The sequence below is a fragment of the Danio aesculapii genome, chromosome 11 (genome assembly GCF_903798145.1).
Source record: "Danio aesculapii chromosome 11, fDanAes4.1, whole genome shotgun sequence".
NCBI lineage: Eukaryota > Metazoa > Chordata > Actinopteri > Cypriniformes > Danionidae > Danio > Danio aesculapii.
The window spans coordinates 8984709-8991957 of record NC_079445.1 but is presented as its reverse complement, the minus strand read 5'-3'; the positions used below and the strand labels follow the sequence as shown (position 1 = coordinate 8991957).

Below are 7249 nucleotides of genomic sequence, written 5' to 3'. Positions count from 1 at the left end.
AGTGTGCAGACATATCAAGCATTTTCTTTTCCTCCTCCCCCCCGCACCCTCTTTCTTTATTTCTATCGCACATTTGATTTGACGTCACGCCTGCATGATTCCAGGACTCATGTTTTCCTCTGTTTGACACACGAGTACAGTTATTTAGTCTTTTGGTACTGGATGTTTTGTGATTTTTCAACAGTGTGGGGACATGAAAAAAAAGCTATTTTCAATCTTTTTCTTGTTCTTTGGTTTTAGTTTTTTTATGCTATGGTGTATCTGTCAACTCCCTTCCTGCCCCCTGAAAAAGAGAGGTACATAAACCATGAAAACAGCACATTACAGGAAATGCATCTTCACTCATACTAGTGTATTTAGTTGATAGATGTTTCCGCTACATTGAACACAGTTAGTTCTTCTGGTTGAGATGTGAGGTTTGAGATAGCGAGGACTTTTGTCATGCATGCAGATTCAAAACAAAGACTTGCAATATTTCAATTCAACTTGCCAGCTTGTTTTAATATTTGTATTTAATTTGACGTTTTAAAGAAGACTGTTTAACTCTTTCCCTGCCTGCACCAGCAAAACGGCTTTCAGAATATGTTGTTTGAATATCTAAACATACATTTTGTCAAAGATTATGTCCAGATTTGACGAAAACAGACCGAATATGCTGAAATCTTGCCGTTGTGTGGGTTGCATTTACTTGTTTATTCAGTAATGTTGACGGTTTGATTTCTACACTGCTGAATGTTTGATTCATTCAGTTGCGTAAACAACGCTTCTATTGCTCTTTTTAGATTCAAATTCTGAATTATATTAGATGATGCACAACAGCGCCCCCTACCTACTGTATTCTAAAATAGATCAGCTTAAGGCTGGTTTATACTTCTGCGCCAAGTCATCGCATTGACACACGGAGCATATGAAGTTTCTCTGCAATAACGCTTCCAAAACACTAGCTGGCAGTAGGTTTTTATGTTCCTCGGTGTCGAGTTTCTTCGTGGGTGTTTTAAAGTACAGGTAGCTAAACTCGCTCATTCAGGGGTGGGAACCGGCGGACGTCCAACAACTTTAAGGTTTAAACTGCAAACTTTAAACACTTATAAACACTCACTCCAACAGGTTTGTGAGGCTCTCCGGCCCACCCACACTCGTCAGTGATACCAAGCCGACCAATCACAGAGCTCATTGCGATGTGTAGTTACGGAATCGTCTGCGCCAGTAAAGGTGGTATGCGACTGCGTAAAAATTTGCATTGGACCATCGGCGTACGGTCGACGCAGAAGTATAAATTAGCCTTTATACTACTTATGTACAAGTTTGGGTTCTGTTCTGTTGCACATAAGATGCATTCAAAAAATGTTGAAAACCCATAAAAAAATTTCAATAATAATGGAAATTAATCGCTGCTGGTTTCCAATATTGTCAATACATCTTTGAAAACCAGCAGCCGTTGAATTCCATATTAACAGAATAAAACAAATTAAATAAATAAATAAAACTGTTCAATAAAATAAAACTGAAGTTTAGAACAAGTGGAGGATGAAAAATTGAACTTTTTGTGAACTAGCCCTTTAACAGTGGCAAATCATTTATTCGTTTATTCAGTAATGTTGACGGTTTGATTTCTACACTGCTGAATGTTTGATTCATTCAGTTGCGTAAACAACGCTTCTATTGCTCATTTTAGATTAAAATTCTGAATTATATCGGATGATGCACAACAGCGCCCCCTACCTACTGTATTCTAAAATAGATCAGCTTAAGGCTGGTTTATACTTATGCGCCAAGTCATCGCATGACTTACGGAGCATATGACTTGCGCATAGTCATGCTTTTAAGGTTCTCTGCAATAACACTTCCAAAACGCTAGCTGGCAGTAAGTTTTTATGTTCCTCAGTGTCGAGTTTCTTCGTGGGTGTTTTAAAGTACAGGTAGCTAAACTCGCTCATTCAGGGGTGGGAACCGGCGGACGTCCAACAACTTTAAGGTTTAAACTGCAAACTTTAAACACTTATAAACACTCACTCCCACAGGTTTGTGAGGCTCTCAGGCCCACCCACACTCGTCAGTGATACCAAGCTGACCAATCACAGAGCTCATTGCGATGTGTAGTTACGGAATCGTCGGCGCCAGTAAAGGTGGTATGCGACTGCGTGAAAAGTTGCATTGGACCATCGGCGTACGGTCGACGCAGAAGTATAAATCAGCCTTTATACTACTTGTGTACAAGTTTGGGTTCTGTTCTGTTGCACATAAGATGCAAACAAAAAATGTTGTAAACCAATAAAAAAAATTTCAATAATAATGGAAATTAATCGTTAATATGGAATTCAACGGCTGCTGGTTTTTTAAAGATGTATTGACAATATTGGAAACCAGCAGCTGTTGAATTCCATATTAACAGATTAAATAAACAAATTAAATAAATAAAACTTCAATAAAATTAAACTGAAGTTTAGAACAAGTGGAGGATAATAAATTTGAACTTTTTGTGAACTAGCCCTTTAACAGTGGCAAATCATGTTAAGTTTATTCAATAATGTTGACGGTTTGATTTCTACACTGCTGAATGTTTGATTCATTCCATTCGATTCATTTTAGTGCTTGTGTTTGATCCAGATTCTGTATTATTACAGATGATGCTCAACAGCACCTCTACCAACTGTATATTCCAAACCAGATAAATCAAACTGGATAGAAAATAGAAGTAGTTCACCCAAAAATGAACCTTAAGTCATTTGAAAACTATTAATTGATGTTTTGAGGAATGTATGAAACCCCTATCCTTTACATCAGTGATCACCAAACTTGTTCCTGGAGGGCCGGTGTCCTGCAGATTTTGGCTCCAACCCTAATCAAACACACCTGAACAAGCTAATCAAGGTCTTCCTAGGTATACTAGAAACATCCAGGCAGGTGTGTTGAGGCAAGTTGGAGCTAAATCCTGGAGGGACACCGAGATTGGTAATCACTGCTTTACATCCTTTGACTTCCATAGTTAGAAATAAAAAGTATGGAAGTCAATGAGTTTGTTTACTTTGACATTAATAATCTTTTAATATGATTAAGATAATACTTAGATTAAGAGTCTACCATGTAAACAGCGGTTTTTGATTATCATAATCTAAATGAAGTCATAATCAAACTAAACAGAAACCCAATTAAGACATGTGTAGTATGCCAATTTTAGTCACATTGTTAAAGTGCAGTATAGACATGTAAACACCTTAATCAAACTATTACCGTCATGTAGGACTTTTCACTGTGTTTTACACACGGTTGTTTGACACTTTTGATTTCATTCGGCGTGTGGTATCAAATTCCAAAAAAACACCAGTCATTACTTCATACTCGCATGCAATACCTCAGTTTGTCAGGGGGACATGAATGAAATGTTCCTGAATGCAAGTTAAACTGCTGAACTGCAGTTAAAGTCGACAAATCAAAAATGAAACATCTGAAATTACATAAAACTCTGGAGGAAACATGGATATCGTGGTGACGCAATGATGTTAATCGGTCTATGTGCTGTCACATGTAAAACGGGATCATAAAAGGAACCTTTAAAAGCAACTCATTTAAACGTCTAATTCATATTATAGTTTTATTTACATTAAGGCACATAATTCGCTTAATGATGTCCATATAAACGTAGTCAATGGCTGCTAGTTTCCAACTAACTTCTCAATATCTTCGTTTGTGCTCAACTGAGGTTTAGAAATAGTGGAGGATGCGTAAATAAACAAATGTGTAAATTATAACTGGCGAATCATTATCAAATGATGGCTCTAAATAGCAGGGAAAGAGTTAAACACAGCCACATCTTAACTGTTACGCATTTAAAATGATTCTCAAACTTAAAACGTAAAGCAAGTCACATTAAGCATCTAAAAAGGCATTTTGAGATTATGTGATGTGTTCATTTACAGGAATCGCACGCATGAGTCTATATTAATATGCATTGGTTTTTCTCAGTGTTTAGACAGTCGTGCTTTTTAAAGCTTCGACCATTTAAAAAAAAAGTCACAGATCCATCTCTGTCACGTGATAGAGTCTCTGAATTCTTGTTCTCCCCTGCAAATATATTTTTAGGACATCATATGATGTTTAACCCTGCTTTTTAAACAAGGGTGTCGCATTTTGAGGTTTGTGTAAAACTGATCAGAAACCAATCGAAACACTATTTATTCCAGTCTGCGAAAAACTGCAGGGTGTTTGAGTCTGCTCTTCTCTGCCTGCCCACAGCATCCTTCAGTGTCATTATTCTTACTGCATCTGTGTCTCCTGGACTTTTTGTACTCTTTTAAAACTTTTGTAATTCATATTTCTTTGTAGCTAAAAAAAAAAAAAGAGTAAAGAAATGATCAAAAAAAAAGAGAAAAAAAACATGGAAAAAGAAAACCCCACCAAACTCCTGGAGGTCGGTTTGAGGGTGTACAGCTTGGACCTCAGTTTTGCTCACTCTGAGTCCCTCGTGTTCTCAGATGTCCCCACACCTGATCTCTGTCTCCCCCAGTCAAACGTTTTTGGTTGCAAAAATGACCCCCTTGCATTGCATTGATCTGTTGTCATTTGAATCAGATCTGGAGTCCAAAATAAAGTATATTTTGATATTACGGCTGTGTGTTTATTCTTCGGATTTAACTTTTCATGTGAAGCGAGACTGGCGATTAATCTTCAAATGTACTACACAGCTACTTGATATACTGTAAGAAACACATTGGTTGTGTGACAAGATACTGGGTATCATGCTGGACTTAATTTGAGTTTATGCAATCATTTGTTTTTATTATTTGACAAACTTAAATGTGCAGTATGTAAGTTTGACACCCAGTGGTTGAACTAGGTATTGCACCCCTGGTTCAAAACACGCAAGAGCAGGTTGCCAGATTGACGACACCAACAAAGGCTGATTTGATCGTGTTTTAAGTAAAAGCAACGACACACGACCAAAGGGATATTTTCTATATTAAAAAGAGTTTTTGGACACCTGGAATTATATTTTAGAATTTTTTTTTTTATTATCTATTGCAGCTGAAAAACAAAAAACTGACAATGATCACCTCAGGTACACCCCATGTGCTTTATTCAGTGTTAATTGTTAATAATGTGAGTTTGAATGCCATTTTACGTGACATTTATTACCATACTACTGAAAGCAGCAGCAGATAGTTCACCACAGATCTTGAAGATAAAATAAATAGTCTGAAATTAAACTTTAGATCTGTGACTAAAGCCAACACATATCAGTGATCCAGCACCTACATTTAATAATATTAAAGAGGTTTCATATATATTAATTGGATTGTAAACATTACCATTTTGTTGAAGTGCAGTAAGTGCACTATTCTGTGCTTCTGAATGGCTGTATTTAAATTTCTGTCATGTTTTGTCTGGTGCAAACATCCCAATTGCATATCACTGGAAATCTTATCACGTAGCATGTTGTCACGACATGTGGTTACAATGTAACCTGCGCACCTAATGTTTGCGCTTGTAGTATTTATATTATTTACTCATTAATAACGTCATGTGGAACGTCTAATTTCGGAGGCTGCTACTTTCCACCAGAGGTCACATTTTCGGTAGTGGACACATGCTTTGAGAGGCTTTATGACTGAATAGCTGAAATATAATTGGCTAAACTGGCATTGGGTGGGTAATGTGACCAAAACAAAGACATGTTCTGGCATGTAACACACATCAAAGCGTATATGTATATATATATATATATATATATATATATATATATATATATATATATATATATATATATATATATATATATATATTCTGACTCGCGTTGCTATATCTTTGCCGTCTGATCCGACTTTCGGTTTTCTGAAAAATGTCCCGGGACCGTTGGCAAAATCCCATAGACGCAACATTGGACCACACTTTGTGACCTCATAACTCTGCGTCAGACTGTCACACAGAGTCGAAAAAAAAAACATACATAGAGCACCTTTAAGTTTTACTTTACAATGACTTATTATCTTTAGTCCCTGAAAATGGTAAAGTGTGAACAGGCTCTCCCTAGAGGTGAACCTTTCTGCAAGAAATCTATGTGTGTATTCACTGGCAATTTTACATTATTCAATATAATATTGAACCATTTAGTTTTACCTCCACAGTTCAATACGCATTAATATTTAGCAGTTTTTCAATTCTGCATATACATTTAAAAATAAGCTTTTACAGTTCTCCCCATTGCTGTAATTACATTCACACCAGATGGGGATGAGTGTGAGTGATTAACATGTTAAGTCAATGCAAAAATAATTAAAATTAAGACACCTAATTAAATAATTTTTGATGTACTAAAAAAAAATAAACAAAAAAAGCTAGTATACATTTTAAAATTGTGTTACATTACCAGGACATTGATCTGGTCCTTTTAGCTTTCACAATATTAGATAGAAAGATTTAGATCTGCTAGATGTGCCGCTGTAATTTACATGTACATACACTACCAGTCAAAAGTTTGGAGTCAGTAGGATTTTAATTGTTTAAAAATAAGTTTATCCGGCTCACCAAGGCTGCATTTATTTCATCAAAAATACAATACAAATTGTTCAATTGTGAAATGTTATTGCACTATAAAATGACGTAGTTTATAACGTAGTTTATCATTTAATTTAATCATTTATTCCAGTGATTTTAAAGATGAATTTTCAGATTTATTACTCCAGTCTTCAGTGACATGATCCTTCAGAAATTACTCTAATATTAATTATTATTGTTATTATGATTAATATTTTTATGAGGATGATTAATATTATAATTATTATTATTATTAATGGCAATATTAATAAAAACAATGACTGGCGTAATAATTTAATAAATAAATATTAAACAATTTAACACATTTTTTTTCCATTTAATAAATGCCGCCTTGATGAACAGAATAATTTTCTTAAAAAAAAAAACTTTGACCGGTAGTGTACATGATTCCCCTCTCGTGCCGGTGCTCCCTCTCTGCTGATTCAATGTGGGACTGGATCTAACATACCACACCTGATGAAAATTGTCAAATACTTGTTTATAAGCAAATGATCATTGAATTGGCGAAATAGTCAGCTTATTGTGTTAAAGGATTTTAAATACACCTTATGAAGAGCACGTGAAACCAGACATGCATGTCACTATCTGTTTAAAGGGTCATGAAACCCCCCTCTTTCAGTTCAAGTCTACCTAAGAATTCAAAAACAAAATGCTACATGATGGCCGTGGAGCGCTGCAAGCAGAGGGATGAGTGGGC

At 35.7% G+C, this 7249-nt stretch overlaps 1 protein-coding gene across 1 annotated transcript in view; it reads left to right on the top strand.

The window, feature by feature from the left end:
* The window catches only part of tbl1xr1a (TBL1X/Y related 1a), a 104307-nt gene extending 103827 nt beyond the window's left edge, over window positions 1–480 (top strand). The window contains 1 exon segment of the mRNA XM_056467977.1: window positions 1–480. This exon segment is cut by the window's left edge and continues 393 nt beyond it. The gene's annotated coding sequence lies outside the window, so the exon portion shown is untranslated.
* The last annotated feature ends 6769 nt before the right edge of the window (window positions 481–7249 follow it).